Source organism: Leucoraja erinacea, chromosome 19 (genome assembly GCF_028641065.1).
Source record: "Leucoraja erinacea ecotype New England chromosome 19, Leri_hhj_1, whole genome shotgun sequence".
NCBI classification, from domain to species: Eukaryota; Metazoa; Chordata; class Chondrichthyes; order Rajiformes; family Rajidae; genus Leucoraja; species Leucoraja erinaceus.
The window spans coordinates 12,045,166-12,060,778 of record NC_073395.1 but is presented as its reverse complement, the minus strand read 5'-3'; the positions used below and the strand labels follow the sequence as shown (position 1 = coordinate 12,060,778).

Sequence of the window (15,613 nt, the reverse complement as noted above, 5' to 3'; positions counted from 1 at the left end):
TAGCTGAGTAGGATATAGCAGCTCAGTCCGCCTTGGCCTACGCGACCTTCTGGCTGCCAAACACTTTAACTCCTCTTTCCATTCCCATGCTGACCTTTCTGTCCTGGGTCTCCTCCACCGTCAGAGTGAGGCGAAGCGCTAATTGGAAAAACAGCACCTCATATTTCGCTTGGGGCAGCTTACACCCCAGCGGTATGAGTATTGATTTCTCTAGTAACCCTTGCATTCCCTCTCTCTCCATCACTCCTCCACCCTAGTTGCCATGCAAGTTTCACTTGTCATGCTGTTTGGTTTCTCTGTTTCAGTTATTAGTTTCACTCATTATCACCTTCGTAACAGCCAACAATGGACCATTGTGGACTTCTTTCCTTGATTGTTGTTGTTGGCTTTGATTGTCCTTTTGCATACCTTTCATTCATTTGTTCTTTGTACCCCTTCATATCTTTAGTTTCCTTCTCCCCTGGCGATGTCAGAATAATTGTCTCAACCCGAAACATCACCTATTGCTCTTCTCCTGAGATGCTGCCTGACCCGCTGAATTACTCCAGCATTTTGTGTCTATCTTCAATGCAAACCAACTTCTGCAGTTCCTTCCTACACAAAAGACTTCCGACACAAAATACTTCCTACACAGTATATTGACAAGTAAATACTACAACGAGTTTGGTGGATTTGTGGAGCTAAATGTACAGCTGGTTCGGAAGGCAGTTTGTGTCGATACAGTTGAAGTGGCAAATGTTGGATTGGTACATTTAGTGGAAAATGTTGCAGTAACGCTAGTAATGGCAGGATAGCACAGTGGCACAGTGGAAGAGCTTGCATTACAGTGCCAGAGCTGTGAGTTCGATCCTGACTGCAGATGTTGCCTGTATGGTGTTTGTACCTTCTCCCAGTTATCTGCGTGGGTTTTCTCCGAGATCTTCGATTTCCTCCTGCAGTCCAAAGCCGTACAGATTTATAGGTTAATTGGCTTGGTATAAATGTAAAATTGTCCCTAGTGAGTGTGGGGCAGTATTAATGTGCAGGGGTCGCTGGTCGGCACGGAGTCGGTGGGCCGAAGGGCCTGTTTCCGTACTGTATCTCTTAACTAATCTAAACTAACATGCAGACATTGCCTTTATAATTTCAACCCAGTGGATGTCTTTGACAGATTCTCTCAACTGACTGAAAACTAAGGGTAGGGATCATTTCAAATAAAGAAGAATTCAAATAAAAGGATAGAAAATGCTGGAAATACTCAGCTGATTAGGCGGCACCTGTGGGAAAGAGGAGCAGACGGAAGGGCCATTGTCAGAGCTGGTCATGAACAGTGGTCATAAGGAAAAGGAGTAGAATTAGGCCATTCGGCCCATCAAGCCTACTCCGCCATTCAATCATGGCTGATCTATCTCTCCCTCCTGACCCCATTCTCCTGTCTTCTCCCCATAACACCTGACACCACATACTAATCAAGAATCTGTCTATCTCTCCCTTAATGGTGCCATGAACACTAATATTACAGTGAACATGTGTCCTATTCAACATATGTGTACATTAATTTTAAGAAGCACTGGAACTGTACTCACTGGAGTTTAGAAGGATGACGGGGAACCTGATTGAAAGTTACCGAATACTGAAATGCCTGGATAGTGTGGATGTGGATAGGATATTTCCATTAATGGGGGAGTCTAGGACAAGAGGCCATAGCCTCAGAATAAAAGGACATACCTATAGAAAGGCGACGAGGAGGAATTTATTTTGTCAGAAGGTGGTGAATCTGTGGAATTAATTGACACAGACAGCTGTGGAGGCCGTCAATGGATATTTTTAAGGCAGAGATTGACATATTCTAGATTAGTAAGGATGTCGGGGATTATGGGGAGAAGGCAGGAGAACGGGATTTTGAGGGAAAGATAGATCAGCCATGATTGAATGATGGAGTAGACTTGATGGGCCAAATGGCTTAATTCTGCACCTGGAACTTATGAACTTACACGTTTAGTTCAGTTTAGTTTATTATCACATGTACCGAAGTACAGTGAAAAGCTTTTGTTGTGTGCTAACCAGTCAGTGGAAAGACAAGATCTGATTACAATGGAGCCATCCACACTGTACAGGTACATGATATGGGAAATAATGTAGAGTGCAAGGTAAAGTCCAGAAAAAAATGAAATGAGCGAGAAATGCTAAAGTTAGGCAAAATGTAAAACCTGCATCTCTGGTTGCAATAATGAGTATTTTTTCCACTTTGCCCTTAAGCTTCAAATTAATGGCATGTGGAAATAGATTCACGCAGTCGGAGCTCAGTAATAGTCTCGATCCTGTGGGTGAGCACAAAGGCATTCTGCTCCATTGCTTCACAATCCCAATAATATGAATGTAGCATCTTTCCTGTTTTCCTTTGTCTCCTGATTGACGTCAGATTTTTTTTCCCCTCTGCAGTCGTTGGTTTACATTCCTGGGCATCTCAGCCAGCAATGGATCGCCCGTCCATGAAATTAATGATCCAGCCTACCTATGAAAATGTATTTTCTGCACAGTTTTTGTTATTTGATGAAGCTTCTGTGTTGACAAAAAGTGGTCCATCCCACAGTAATATGTTATTGTTGAAAACAAGAATGTTTAAGGCTTTTTGCATTTTGTGGATAGCACAGTGGTAGAGTTTAGTTTAGTTTAGGTGGAAAGTGCTATCCAGTCAAAGAAAAGGCTATACCTGTAACTCACCTAGCCCACAGCTAACAATGACCGGTTTCCTTTATAATAGTCACTTTTTTTTTTGCATATCTTTCATTCACTTGTTCTATATCTCTCTATATCACCTTCGATATCTCTCGTTTCCTTTTCCCCTGACTCTCAGTCTGAAGAAGGGTCACAATCTGAAACATCACCTACTCCTTTTCGTCACAGGTGCTGTCTGACCTGCTGAGTTACTCCAGCCTTTGGTGTCTATCTTCAGTTTAAACCAGCAACTGCAGTTCCTTCCTACACAAAAGGCTGTAGGATGTTTATTTGTCTGTTTGTTTCAAGTAGAGTAAGGTGAAGTAATAAACGGATGCAAAAGATGTTGGCTGATGTAGGAAAAATACATCAGAGAAAATGCTACTGATGAGAAACAGCAATGAGGAACATTTTAATCAAAAATCAACAGAGTCCATGTGTATATATCGTATTAAATGCCGCCTGTAATAATGCAGCGTAAATGGAAAAGTAATTAAGAAAAGAACTGAAGCAAAAAAAGCTTTAGCTGAGATTATGCATCAACGCAGAGAATAACAGAAGGGATTTATAGAATCATAGTTACAAAGTGACACAGTGTGGAAACAGGCCCAACTTGCCCACCCCGCCCAACATGCCCCATCTACACTATTCCCACCCCGACAAACATGCTCCATCTACACTAGTCCCACCCCGACCAACATGCCCCATGTACACTAGTCCCACCCCGACCAACATTCCCCATCTACACTAGGCTAACCCCGACCAACATGCCCCAAGATTCGTCCATATCTCTGCAAACCTGTCCTATCCATGTACCTGTCTAACTGTTTCTTAAATGTTGGGTGGTCCCTGCCTCAACTGCCTCCTCTGGCAGCTTGTTTTATACATCCCCCACTCTTTGTGTGAAATTCCAATTAAATCTTTTCCCCTTCACCTTAAACCTATGTCCCCTGATCCTCAATTCACCTACTCTGGGCAAGAGACTCTGTGCATCCACCCAATCTATTCCTCTCATGATTTTATACAACTCCAAAAGATCACCCCTCATCCTCCTGCACTCCAAGGAATAAAGTCCCAGCTAAATCAACCACTCCCTATAGCTCAGACCCTCTAGCCCAGGCAACATCCTTGTAAATCTCTCTGTACCCTTTCCAGCTTAACAACCTCTTTCCTATAACTTGCAGAATCTCTCCGCTATTGAAGACTTTGGCTAAGGAACTGATGCGCTACAACTCAACATTGTAGCACATCAGTACCTTAGACAAAGTCTTCAATAGCATAGAGATTCAATAAGGTAGAGGTGAATCGAACAATACCCTAGCTTATGGAAGGCCCATTCAGAAGCCTGATAACTGAGGGGAAGAAGTAAATAGTAACATAAAAGTAATAAAAGAAGAATTAAGCAACGCCACAAAAATATATGATAAAAACTCACAGATGATGATAAAAAATAGGCATAGATTGTAAATTACGTTCTCTAGTATATACAGATAAACGTGATATTGAAAGAAACTCAATAGCTATAAAGGCATTTGAAATAATAAGTGAATCATAAATGATAAATTAATCAAATGAATCTAGATGGATTGCATTGAAAAAGGTCAGGAACGAGATAGTGGGGCTGTTACATTTGTACAGTGCCAGGGGACCGCAGAAAGGCTAATGCCATTCTATTCAATAAGGGAGCTGTAACAACAGACCAATTAGCTTTTCAGTGATGTCAGGATAGCGGGAGAATCCTTAATCAAAGATGTCATGGAAAAAATCTCGGAATTGAAAGTACATTAAAGAATAGATAACATCATTTCAAAGGACACGACCATGCTCGAGTAACCTTATTGAATTCTTTATAGAAGTATCAGAAGGGTTAGTTAAGGGACACAATATACTTTGTAAAGGGCTTTGTGGAGTCGTTGCACAGGCAGAGTGATAAGGTCAGAACGCGCAGTCAGGAGACAAGATTAAAAAAGATATGGAATTCAAACTCACGAATGAGGTGGCAAATTGTAGGAAGTGGTGTTACTCAAGGGATGGATATTGGGATTTAGACTTAAATTTAGACCTAGTCTGTGCTGGCCACTGATCACCCGTTTACTAGTTCTATCCTACACGTTAGGGGCGAGTCCACGGCAAACAATGACCCCCGTATATTAGTTCTATCCTGCACATTAGGGGCAATTTACAGAAATCAATTAGCCTAGTAACCTGCACGTCTTTGGAGTGTGGGAGGAAACCGGAGCACCCTAAGAAAACCCACGTGGTCACAGGATAGAACATACAATCTTCTTACAGTTAGTACCCATAGTCAGATAGATTGAGTTAGATAGAGTTCTTAGGGATAGCGGAGTTAAGGGATATGGAGAGAAGGCAGGAATGTGGTACTGATTGGGGATGATCAGCCATGATCACATTGAATGGCGGTGCTGGCTCGATGGGCTGAATGGCCCACTCCTGCACCTATCGTCTATTGTCAGGATCGAACCTGGGTCTCCCGCGCTGAAAGGCAGCATCTTTAGTTTAATTTAGAGATACAGCGCGGAAACAGGCCCACCGAGTCTGTGCCGACCAGCGATCACCCCGTACACTAACACTATCCCACACACTAGGGTCAATGTTACAATTTTGCCGAAATCAATTAACCTACAAACCCGCACGTCTTTGGAGTGTGGGAGAAAACGGAGCGCCCGGAGAAAACCCACGTGGTCGCAGGGAGAGTTTACAAACTCCGTACAGACAGCACTTGTGGTCAGGATTGAACTTGGGTTTCTGGAGCTGTAAGGCAGCAACTCTACCGCTGCGCCACCGTGCCACCCGTCATCCATATAATTTGGTGATTCCATAAGTGATTAATTTGCACTGCCACTTGTGTTATTTTTTGAACATATCAACCCAGATTCTTTTCAGATTATCTTACGGCAGTCGATAGGGTGCAGCTCCTAAGGACAGTGACTAAATGCAGGACAAAATGAAAGTACATTTTCACCAAGGCACTGGGTTGGCAAATAAGACATTATAGTAGTTAAGGACCTGTCCCACTGTACGAGGAAATTCACAAATTCTCCCGAGTTTTCCCCTGATTCGAACTCGCAGAATGGTCGCAAAGAGTCCGTAGGAGTTCATGGATGTTTCATAGCGGCTCGTTATGCCAACCGTAGGTACTCGGGGCATCAGGTAATTCGGGATGTTTTTCCATCCCGATGAAAAATGTCCACGAGTAAAAAAAATCCGGGATGACTCATACAGTGGGACAGGCCCTTTAGTTTGTGTGTGTTAGGGGTGTTACCCCTTCAAGTAGAGTTGACTGCAAGCTGCCAGAGTCGAACTGTAGAAGCTTTTGGAACAAGTGTTCCCATCCATTGCTGCTCCTGAGTCTTGTTAAACTTGCCACACTATAATTATGGGTTGCTTGGAAGAATCTGGCGGCCAGGTACGCCTTGGCACAAAATGTTCAAAGGCGGAGAAATCTGTGATGACAGATTCAGAAATGAATGCGAACGTGTCTGTGCAAATTCAAGCAGCCACAAATAGAACCAGGCAAGCGGCTAGGCTTCACAGTCCAGGGATAGAGTTGTAAACCAGAAGAATTGTGTTACATTGTGGAGAATGTTAGCCAGACCACACTTGGAATATTGTCAACAGTTCCAGTGTGTGAAGGGAAACATCAAGCCAAGATCCTGTCTTTTAATTTTAGTTCTTAGTTTTAAAGATACAGCATGGAACCAGGCCCTTCAGCCCGTCAAGCCAACCCCAGCTGTTGATCACCCATTCATACTAGTGCCGTGTTATCCCACTATCTCATCCACTCCCGACACACGGGGCAATTTACAGAGGCCTATTAACCGACAAATCCGCACGTCTTTGGCTGTGGGAGGAAACTACGGCACCCAGAGGAAACGCATGGGGTCACAGGGAGACCGTTCAAACTCCACAGACCGAGCATGCGAGGTCAGTTTCAAATGAAGGTCTCTGTCACTGTGAGGTAGCAGCTCCACCAGCTTTGCCACTGTGCTGGCCTGCCTGTTGATTGTGTGAATGCACAGCACCCCCTGGCTCCATTTGAAGTTGAATAAGAACTTTCCTGGTGTTTGAACTTTTCTCACTCAATGTCCCACCTGGTTCGATCAGCCTGTCATCCTTTTCCCCGCCTTCATCCACTCCACCAACCATCCGCTGGCCTCTTGTCTCTCCCCTTCCCCTCTATTCATTAAGCGGGCTATCGTCCCTCACCACTCTTAGTCCTGATGCAGGGTTTTGACTTGAAACATCACCAATAGTGTTTACCCCACACAGATGCTGGTTTGCCTGCTGAATTCCTCCAGATTATAGATTGTTTGTTGCCCCAATACCATTGAAACCTGATCACGTGGCTATTTATTCGGTTGTGGAAGATTATCTGAAAAAAAAAACAATTGGATCCGTATTTTATCCACTACAAATATACGCTGGCACAGGAATGCATCAGAGCTGCCTGCCATTCTTATGTGCAGCACACCAAGGCTCCCTTGACATCTGTGATTTCCTATCTTTGACCATCCATGCTCAAATTGGACACAAACCATTAAGTAACAGCAAAGAACTGCAGATATTGAGGGATGAAACTAAAGAAAGAATCAAAGTGCTGGAGTAACTCTGCGGGTCCGGCAGCATCTCTGAAGAATATAGATAGGTGATGTTTTGGGTCAGGAGCCTTCTTCAGACTCATTAAGGTTTTAAGATCAGTTTACTAGGCTGAATCTAGAACGAGCCTACAACACCCTTAATTTAACGATCCCTGGAATCCCCTATCTCCTCTACCATTCATGGTCACCTCCTTTCCTGCAGTGGCCTCTGTTCCGCCATTTTTCTCCTGGCACTCGCACCAAAGTCTCTGCCCACCTCATCCTGAGTTCTGGCTGCTCTGGCTTCAAGAGTAAAGGGGGGGGTGGAGGGGGGTGACACAGTGGCGCAGTGGTAGAGTTGCTGCCTTATAGTGTCAGACACCTGGGTTCGATCCTAACTACGGCACATCTGTTCTGAATTTTACGTTCTCCCTGTGACCACGTAGATTTCCTCCCACAATCTAAAGCCCGTACAGGCTTGTAGTTTAATTTGCTTCAGCTAAACTAAATTGTCCCTAGTGTGTAGGATAGTGCTAGTGTACGGGGTGCTCGGTGCGGACTCTGTGGGCCATAGGACCTGTTTCCGCGCTGTATCTGTAAAGTGTGCATTTTAAAGTAAACGGGACAACGGCATTCTTATTTACTAGGGCTTTACTGACACATTAGCACAACAACACAACAAATAAATATGCAGGAAAAATAATGCAAAACATTCTCAGTTACTCCCTGTAACATAACAGTACAAGCCAAAGTATGTAGTGTGACCCTTGTATAAAACCTTTTGTCGGGCTCAGCTCGGCTGAAGTTGACATGAAATTGGACTGTTTTTGACAAGCTGAATGCAGGCACTGTCAGCTATAATTAATTGTTACAGCGGATGCATTCCCTCTGTGTGTTTTACAGCAGATTCCTGTAAAAATGGGAGGTTGCAGAATCATCTTCTCCAGCTTCTACCTGATGGGTCCCTGGTGATTGCATCTGGGTCTTGTAAGCCTCTAAATAATCTCACTTGCTTTCGCTTCAGATTGTGGCTGGAAGGGAGGGCAAATATTTAAGGGGTATCATTCAGTGATTTTACAGCCCATGTCAAGAATTTCCAATATTTTCAGAACGATAGCAACTGCATTTTTATAAAATTTGCACACACACACACAAAGCACAGTTACGATACTCTAAAGGACGCAATGTGCTGGAGTAACTCAGTGGGTCAAGCACCATCTCTGGAGAACATGGATAAGTGACGTTTCGTGTCAGGAACTTTCTTCAGGCTCCAAGTGCACCATCTGATTCTAACCTCTGGTTATTATTAATAATAAGGACATCGATTGAATTGTGCGACTGGATCACAGTTTTTAAACTTAACCTCAGCCCAGCCAAGCCAAGCCAAGTCCATTAGTATTGCCCTGTTAATATTGCCTGGGCTTATGTCTATTGCCCACCTGGTGCCAGAAACCAGGTAAAGGGGAGCTCACCACTCTTTTCTTAAGCGTTGGGGTAAATGTAGGCCATTCGGCCCATCAAGTTTACTTTGCCACTCCATCATGGCTGCTCATCTTTCATTCTCAACCCCATTCTCCTGCCTTCGCCCCATAACCCCTGACACCCGTGCTAATCAAAAACTCTGAATGTATTCTTAGTGTGTCGGTACATTCAATATTGGTAACATTCTGTAGTGTTAACACCGGCCTCCGCGCCCTCCCTTTTGCCAAGCTATGGATATTGATTTTTTAAAGGGAAAAAATCATTCCACAAACACTAACACTAAGAATGCATTCAGAGTTTTTGATTAGCACGGGTGTCGGGGGTTATGGGGTGAAGGCAGGAGAATGGGGTTGAGAGGGAAAGATAGAGCAGCCACGATGCTACCCAATGTGCTACTCCCAGCTACTCCTGAAGTGCAGCCTTGACTGGAGGTGGGGGTTGGTGGGAACGATGTCAGGTCGGTGAAGATGGATTACGGTGTGGCCACAAGGGGATTATTATAAAAGGGAAAAGAGCAAATCACAAGGACACATTTGTTCTAAGATCTAAGGCTTGGATAAGAGATAATTTGGCATCAGGTCATGTTGGAGTGAACAGCCCATCTACTAGCTGGGCTGGCCAAGGATTCTGCATTGGAAACCAACAGCATATTCCGATGAAGTACAGGAATAACAGTGAGTGAGCTGGAAATGTATACATTTCTTCCTTAAAATATTAGGTATTTTGCTGAGCAAATGTTTGAGACGTCCTGTGAATATTGCAAAACTTTATTTGGGCTCAATTCTGTTTCTTTGCACGCTGATATTTTTAAATTGGTGTTGGTATTGTTTAGTTTATTATTGTCACATGTAGCAAAGTAGAGTGAAAAGTGTTTTTGTCTTGTGTTATCCAATTAGCGAAAAGGCTACACATGATTGCAATCTAGCCATCCACAGTGTACAGATACAGGATAAAGGGTATAGCGTTTAATGCAGGATAAAGTCCAGTGTAGTCGGATTAAAGATAGTTCAAAGGTTTCCCTGGAGGTGGATGGGAAGTTAGGACCGCTCTCAAGTTGGTGAGGGCACGTATCAGTTGTCTGATAACCACTGGGAAGAAACTGCCCCTTCATCTGGAGGTGTGCGTCTTCAAACTTCTGTACCTCATGCCTGATGGGAGAGAGGGGAAGAGTGAATGACTGGGTTAGGACTCAGTGTTAATTATGCTGGTGGCATTGGCTTATTAGTGTCACATATAAAGAAAAAAACAAAAAATGTAATTTTGCTGCTATCCAGTTCGATCATACAGAACATGAGTACAATTTAACCATATCGATGTTTAACAGGTAGTGCATACTGTAAAAGACAGGAAACGTGATGCAGAGTATAGTGTTACAGACAAAGAATAAAATGTAGATAAAATAGAGCAAGGGGTGCATAGAGGTAGTTTGAAAAAAATGCAATATTGCAATTTTAATTGGTCTTCATTGTATTAAATGACATTTGTAATTTCACTTTAAAGTTTGTTCCACTGCTTTTGGGCCCCTTTCGCAATTGTAACGAGTTAAAACTACCGTCCTATTTACCTTCCCTGATTGATGGTGACCATGAATAATAACTAGCATCAGTTCACGTCTGTGCTGTGAAGCAAGCAGCTGCTGACATAGCCAAGTCTGTATAAAGGTTTCTGTAGGTGGATGGGAATATGGGGTTGGGGTTATGTTTTGATCGGCCTTGATCTTAGTACCATTGTGCAACGGGCTTAATGGGCTATTTAGTTTAGAGATACAGCGCGGAAACTGATCCTTCTGCCCAACAAGTCTGCACCCACCAGCGATCCCCGCACATTAACACTACCCCACACACACTAGGGATTTTTTTTTTTACATTTACACCAAGCCAATTAACCTACAAACCTGTACATCTTTGAAGTGTGGGAGGAATCCAAGGATCTCAGAGAAAACCCATGGTGATCACGGGGAGAATGTACAAACTCTGTATAGAGTGCTCCCGAAGTCAGGATCGAACCCAGATATCTGGTGCTATAAGGCAGTAGCTCTACCGCTACGCCACCGTACCCCCCCTCTGTGTCTTACTCTGAGTCCTGTGTTTATAAGGTCCACCCTTCCCTGCACTTGGTCCATCACTTTACACCTCATTGGTCCTGCACCAGCATATCGTCATTTGCCAATTCCACCAGTTTCAACAGCATCTCATCATCATCTTCTTTCCTCAGGAACCTCAAGGGACCTGTCTCCTTGACATCCCTTCTCACCCACCCGTCCACATCACCGGACACTTTCCCCTGCAAATGATAGGAGGTGCGATCACCTTGTCCCTTCACCTTCTCCCTGACCACCCTCCAGGGACATAAACCGTTTTTCCACACAGACGTTCACTGTATCTCCCCCAACCTGCTCTAGAGCATTTGATTTGGCCTCCTCTATAGCAGCGAGATCAAGCGCAGCCTGTGACTGTTTAGCAAAGCCCCTGCACTCTGCCCCTCTGTCCACCATAGACATCTTCAGATTCCAGTTGCATACAATTTCAATTTCTCTTCCCTTTCCCACACCGACCTGCCTGTCCCCGGCCTTCTCCACTCCAATGACGAGGCCAAGCGCAAACTAGAAATACAACAGCTCATGTTTCACTTGAGTGAGTAGCTTGCAACGCAAAGATATGAACATTGACAGACACAAAGTACTCGGCGGGACAGGCAGCATCTCGGGAGAAAAAGGATGGGTGACATTTTGGGTCAAGACCCATCTTCAGACTGGTGAACATTGATTTTTCCATTTTCAGGTAACCCACATCCCCTTTTGCTTGGGAATCTTACACCCCAGCAATGTTCAGCAGTATGAACATTGACGTCACTAACTTCAAGTAACCCTCGCTTTCCCTCTCACTCCACTCCTCCCCTTTCCTAGTTCTCCAACCAGTCTTACTTCTGACAACATTTTATCTGTTGCTTTGTTGATATATTCTACATTTTTCCTTGATCTCCATTCCCTTTGTCCTGTTTTCACACCTTACACTTCCTTATCTATGCATCTCCCTCCCTGACATCAGTCTAAAGAAGGGTCTCGCCTGAAACGTCACTCATTCCTTCTCTCCAGAGATGCTGCCTGTCTCGCTGAGTTACTCCAGCATTTTTTGTCTATCTTCGGTTTAAACCAGCACCTGCAGTTCCTTCATACACATCCCCTTGTTCCTTTCCCACTCCCACCGCTCCCCCAAGGTTCTCTCTCCCTTCGTTCTTTCCAACCCTACCTCATTCCCTCACCTGGTTCATCTGCCTATGATTTCCACCCCTCCCCCACCCCCTGCTCAAATGGTTCCACGTACCTTCTGCCAGCCTCCGGCCCATCCCTCCTCACACCTTTCCTCTTCCAACTTATCCTTTTTGCCTCCACAGATGTTGCTTGACAGCTGTTGACCACTTGCTCCCTTGACTATCTGTAGGTCAGGATATACAGGAATCCGTTGTCCTTTCATGTAGGATTGAACAGCAGATGCTGTTTTTTTACCAAAGATAGACACAAAACGCTGAAGTAACTCAGCAGGTCAGGCAGCGTTTCTTGAGAAAAGGAATAGGTGACATTTCGGGTCAGAGTCTGAAGATGGGTTCTGACCTGAAACGTCATCTATTACTTTTCTCCAAAGATGCTGCCTGGCCCGCTGAGTTACTCCAGCATTTCATGTCAATCTCCATTGTCCTATCCACAGATTGGAAGCAGGCCACTGCCTCAAAAATAAATGTTCTGTTTTACCATGAGGAGTGTGATAATTGTGCTGTGAAGGAATATTTAATATTTAGTATTTATACATTTGGGATCTTACTGATAGATTAATGCTCTCTGATTGAAATATAATAACCAGCCAGAGATGCAAAGGAAATGCTATAAATTATTTGACTATAAAATAAGTCTTAAATATGATGAGTTTTCACCTAAAGTTTGTTTTATTTATTGCTGGTTGGACTGCATGCCATGTCCTTTTGAAATAATTCATAATAAATTAAATGAGGAATCATTGCATGAATACAGAGAAAAAATGGTGGCACAGCAGTCGAGTTGCTGCCTTACAGCGCCAGAGACCCGGTACAGAGTTTGTACGTTCTCCCCGTGACCGCGTGGGTTTTCTCCGGGTGCTTCAGTTTCCTCCCTCCCTCCAAAGACATACAGATTTGCAGGCTAATTGGCTTGGTAAAAATTGTAAATTGTCCCTGGTGTGTAGGATAGTTTTAGTGTGCTGGGGGGGGGTCGCTGGCCAGTGTGAACCCGGTGGGCCGAAGGGCCTGTTTCTGCACTGTATCTCTAAGCTAAACTAAACAGGATTTAGCTTGGGTACACAAAAATGCTGGAGAAACTCAGCGGGTGTAGCAGCATCTATGGAGCGAAGGAGTTAGTTAACGTTTCGGGCCGAAACCCATGAAGGGTTTCGGCCCGAAACGTTACCTATTTCCTTCGCTCCATAGATGCTGCTGCACCCGCTGAGTTTCTCCAGCATTTTTGTGTACCTTCGATTTTCCAGCATCTGCAGTTCCGTCTTGAACACAAGGATTTAGCTTGGGTTGTTCTTCGAAGAAGCTAGCTTAGAAGGGGTGGCCGAATGGCCTCTTCCTCTGTTATATTATTCTGAGACGCAAAGCTAAGATTCTAAAATAAGGTAGGCACAACGTGGCTCGGCTTAGATGGTTTAATAGGATTGCATTCTTGCCGTTGCCTTTTTTTCAAGAAGCTCAGAAGAGAATGAGCGTTTTATTGGGAAATACTCACTGTCAGCGGAATCGAAGGATTTGCTTGACACAAATCATGCATAGACTATTGGCCTCGGGCTCCTTGTTGCAGTGGACAGCAGCGCGGCTACTAATTAGCCCCCTGAAAGTCTCAGTACCTCAGCCGTCATAGATTTGCTGTCACAAGCCTCCCACTCTGTGCAGCAGCCTCCGTGTTGCTGCCATTTCACCACGGATTATGCCCGGTGTCACTTCATTGCAAACTGAGCTGGCAATCTGTGCGTAAGCTGTGCACCGCTCAGCGGTTGCCGCAGGTACAGTATGTTCCCAGAATGTTTTCTTTGTATGCCAGCTCTTTTAAACTGAGCGACTTACAGTGGATAGTGGTTTAAAGTTTCCGTGGGTTGCCTAAGTGTGTGGTTGAATTACTGAAAAACCGTACATGAATGAACTGAAATTGACTTCAGCATTGAATTGTGGATTTCCGGATGCAAAAAAATGGAAGTGTTTTGGGGTCTTTAGAAAAAGGAATATCTTTTCAATCAGTATTTGTTTTGTTTTCTGGAGGTAATGGAATATACTTGTCAACACATTTAATTGGTGCAAGATATTTTGGTATGGTATTTTATTTCATTCTTCACATGTTTAAATTATAATGTTTTATTCTTAATTGTTTACTGTATGTCGTGTTGTTACTTGCGAGCAAAGCACCAAGGCAAATGTCTTGTATGTATACATACTTGGCTAATAATATTTATTCAATTCAATTCAATTCAAGCCTGTGTGAACTTGTTTTCAGCAGATGTTGTTCAATGCAATGTAGAAAGGAAGACTTTTATTCATTTAATTTTAGGATAATTCACAATTTATCTTGTGGTTTGTACTGTATCCCTCGCTTAACCTCTTGGTTTACAGACAATGTACAATGTTGGTGCTCATAAAATGAAACGTTTCTATTCAAGGCAACTAGTTTCAACGTATATGTTAGAAAACAAAGCAAAAATTGTTCAGCGTTTAATACCATTGATCTCTGCAAGGTGTGTGACTGCTCTGGGAATGGAGTTAAAAGTATTCGGGGCTTTTGAAGTAGAAAGATGTTTTTAGCTGGGTGAAGATAGACACAAACAGCTGGAGTAACTCAGTGCTGACTCGCTCAGTTACTCTAGCTTTTTGAGTCTATCTTCGCTGTAAACCAGCATCTGCAGTTCCTTCCTACACTTTTTACTTGGGTTGCTTTGTTTCATGAATGGACTTCCGTGCCACAATGCAGAGTAAAATTAATTCACCATTGTGGCGTTCAGTGCTCCCAGGACTCGGGCATGGCACATTTGGAATTAGTCTTGTCGAACATTAAAGGACCTATAGTGTATTTAGATTCAGGGTGAAGCTCATTGTTTGCCCTGTCAAATGATCCCACGTCAGGCATAGCACATCTGGAGCCAAAGAGAAGCTCGTCCATTACTCCAGCCAGTGCATCCTGGTCAGGGTAGTGCAGAGTGAAGCTCTCTTGTCAGGACTACAGTACTCTCAGAGATGGCTACTGTTTAGAGATACAGCGCGGAAGCAGGCCCTGCGGCCCATCGAGTCCGCACTGACCAGTGATATCCGCACATTAACACTAGCCTACACACACTAGGGACAATTTTACATTTATTCCAAGCCAATTAACCTATAAACCTGTACGTCTTTGGAGTGTGGGAGGAAATGGACCGAAGATCTCGGAGAAAACCCACGCAGGTCACGGGGTGAACGTACAAACCCTATACAGGGTGAATGTACAAACCCTATACAGACAAGCAACCATAGTCAGAGTCGAACCCGGGTCTTTGGCGCTGTGAGGCTGTAGTTCTACCGTTATGCCACCGTGCCGCCCACTGTCCTCTGTCTCATGGTGGCCTTTGCCTTACGTTACCATGTGCTGTTTCTGGCTAGGATTACGGGCAGTTAAAAGCACACTGTCTCTGCAGGTTCACACCTCAATATAAATTAGACAGCAACTGTTCAGGGCTGTATCTTAAGGGACCTGTCCACATGGAAAAGACTAAAATTCTCACTTTTAACTCGACTCAATAAAGATTGTGAAGCCATACCAAATGTGAAGCCGAACCGTGGTTGCTGTT

General features: G+C 43.9%; 1 protein-coding gene across 21 annotated transcripts in view; it reads left to right on the top strand.

Moving 5' to 3' along the window:
• The window catches only part of nrcama (neuronal cell adhesion molecule a), a 198,063-nt gene that overhangs the window by 68,059 nt on the left and 114,391 nt on the right, over positions 1-15,613 (top strand). The window contains exon 1 of one of the 21 annotated variants that reach the window (XM_055650294.1): positions 13,700-13,807. The exons of 19 other annotated variants lie outside the window; for them this stretch is intronic. The gene's annotated coding sequence lies outside the window, so the exon portion shown is untranslated. Of the gene's footprint in view, positions 1-13,699; positions 13,808-13,913; positions 14,109-15,613 lie in introns of those variants that run through there. One more of the 21 variants, XM_055650295.1, reaches the window with a different exon arrangement.